Source organism: Idiotropiscis lumnitzeri, unplaced genomic scaffold (assembly GCF_059441095.1).
Source record: "Idiotropiscis lumnitzeri isolate Australia: NSW breed Sydney's pygmy pipehorse unplaced genomic scaffold, RoL_Ilum_1.0 HiC_scaffold_80, whole genome shotgun sequence".
Taxonomy (NCBI): Eukaryota; Metazoa; Chordata; class Actinopteri; order Syngnathiformes; family Syngnathidae; genus Idiotropiscis; species Idiotropiscis lumnitzeri.
In genome coordinates this window covers 99,578-102,601 of record NW_028283618.1, presented here as the reverse complement: position 1 = coordinate 102,601, position 3,024 = coordinate 99,578, and positions in this window count along the sequence as shown.

Below are 3,024 nucleotides of genomic sequence, written 5' to 3'. Positions count from 1 at the left end.
ATTTCCACCTTTATATAGTGTAGAAAGGCATCCTGAAGCCTGGAAAGTCATTAATGTGATTGTCCAGTATTTCCTTCATGAGATATTGCAACACTTAGAAAAAGTGTACAGCGCCAGCAGACAATGAATTTTCAGCACTAAAAAAACGAAACTTCATTAACAGCTAAACTAAACGTTTCCAATGTAAATTTCCACCTTTATATAGTGTAAAAAGACATCCTGAAGCCTGGGCAGTCAATAATTTGATTGTCCAATATTTCCCTTATGAGATAATGCCTCTCATAGCAAATGTGTACAGCGCGAGCTGAAAATGCATTTACAGCACTAAAAAACCAAACTTTTATAACAGCTAAACCAAACGTTTCCAATGTAAATTTCCACCTTTATATAGTGTAGAAAGGCATCCTGAAGCCTGGAAAGTCATTAATTTGATTGTCCAGTATTTCCTTCATGAGATATTGCAACACTTAGAAAAAGTGTACAACGCCAGCAGACAATGAATTTTCAGCACTAAAAAAACGAAACTTCATTAACAGCTAAACCAAACGTTTCCAATGTAAATTTCCACATTTATAGAGTGTAAAAAGGCATCCTGAAGCCTGGGAAGTCATTAATTTGATTGTCCAGTATTTCCCTTATGAGATAATGCTTCACATAGCAAATGTGTACAGTGCGAGCTGAAAATGCATTTACAGCACTAAAAAAACAAACTTTTATAACAGCTAAACCAAACGTTTCCAATGTAAATTTCCACCTTTATATAGTGTAGAAAGGCATCCTGAAGCCTGGAAAGTCATTAATTTGATTGTCCAGTATTTCCTTCATGAGATATTGCAACACTTAGAAAAAGTGTACAGCGCCAGCAGACAATGAATTTTCAGCACTAAAAAAACGAAACTTCATTAACAGCTAAACTAAACGTTTCCAATGTAAATTTCCACCTTTATATAGTGTAAAAAGACATCCTGAAGCCTGGGCAGTCATTAATTTGATTGTCCAATATTTCCCTTATGAGATAATGCCTCTCATTGCAAATGTGTACAGCGCGAGCTGAAAATGCATTTACAGCACGAAAAAAACAAACTTTTATAACAGCTAAACCAAACGTTTCCAATGTAAATTTCCACCTTCATAGAGTGTAAAAAGGCATCCTGAAGCCTGGGAAGTCATTAATTTGAGTGTCCAGTATTTCCCTTATGAGATAATGCCTCACATAGCAAATGTGTACAGTGCGAGCTGAAAATCCATTTTCAGCACTAAAAAACCAAACTTTTATAACAGCTAAACCAAACGTTTCCAATGTAAATTTCCACCTTTATATAGTGTAAAAAGACATCCTGAAGCCTGGGCAGTCATTAATTTGATTGTCCAATATTTCCCTTATGAGATAAGGCCTCTCATAGCAAATGTGTACAGCGCGAGCTGAAAATGCATTTACAGCACTAAAAAACCAAACTTTTATAACAGCTAAACCAAACGTTTCAAATGTAAATTTCCACCTTTATATAGTGTAGAAAGGCATCCTGAAGCCTGGAAAGTCATTAATTTGATTGTCCAGTATTTCCTTCATGAGATATTGCAACACTTAGAAAAAGTGTACAGCGCCAGCAGACAATGAATTTTCAGCACTAAAAAAACTAAACTTCATTAACAGCTAAACCAAACGTTTCCAATGTAAATTTCCACATTTATATAGTGTAAAAATGCATCCTGAAGCCTGGGAAGTCATTAATTTCTTTGTCCAGTATTTCCTTCATGAGATACAGCAACACTTAGAAAAAGTCTGTGTGACAGCCTGGAGAGACTGCTGACAGGAGGGAATAGACCCCACTGGGGCTGACATGGGCTAGCTACCCATGCTGGCAGTCTCTGACACTGTGTTCAGTTTGTTGGAGACACCCGCCAAGTGCTACAGAAAGTCTACAAAGAATGACACCCCTACAGCCTGCGAGAGCGGGGGCGCAAGATGGCTCAATGACTGACCACACGGTTACAGACCTAGGAACGAACATGACTACGAGCAAGAACACGGTGCATGAGACAATGGCAGCAGGACACTCACTTCAGGTCTGCACCTCTGGCTGGGCAAAAGTAACATCAGTTACAGGGTTGAAGATCCACCAAGGAAAGAAGCGGTGTTTGGGAAAGCCGAGTCAAGGCCTCGCATTGACCAATACTTCTTACGAAGTAATGCGTCAAATCAGTCGAGTGAAGCACAGCGACGGGAAAAAACCCAAAGTTCGCAGAGCATCAGCACCCCTGTCACTGAGGAGGGTATTATAAACACAGAATTGCAGGAGGTAGAACCCACCCAGCCACAGAGACCTCCCGAAGAGAACAAGATCAAAGGGCACAGACCGAGTGTGAGGTGGCCCAAAACTATTGAGAAGAGAGAGTGGGAAACCGTCAATAACGACCTGGTGAAAATCTTGGAGCAACAAGTGGGCACTGCAGAGAAAAAGCTGGAACACATCGGTGACATCATCTACCACTATGGAGAGGAGCGCTTTGGAGTGAACAGCTGGAAAACCACCAACAAAATACCACCACCAACCAAACCTAGGAGGCAACAAGAGATAGAGAGACTGATCAGGGAAAGAAGGGACCTGCGGAAACAGTGGAGAAAAGCCTCTGATCCAGAGAGAGAAGGTCTCATGCTGCTCCATGGGGACATCAAGCTCCGGTTGAAAACCTTACGAGGAGCAGAGAACTTGAGGAAACTTCGCAGGAAGAAGGAACACACAAGAACCCGGTTCTATAAAAATCCCTTCATGTTTGTCAAAGATCTCTTCGCTAAGGACAAAAGCAGGTTCCTGCAAACTTCAAAGAAGGAACTTGAAGAGCACCTGGAAAAGGTCTACCAAAACACGAAAAGGCATGAACAGCTAGCCATCCCACATGATATCCCCCCCATTCGACCACCAGAGGTCAACATCGAGACTGGCCCTCCAAAATGGAAAGAAGTGGAGAACATGGTGCGGCGTGCAAGATCAGGATCTGCACCAGGACCAAATGGAGTGCCAT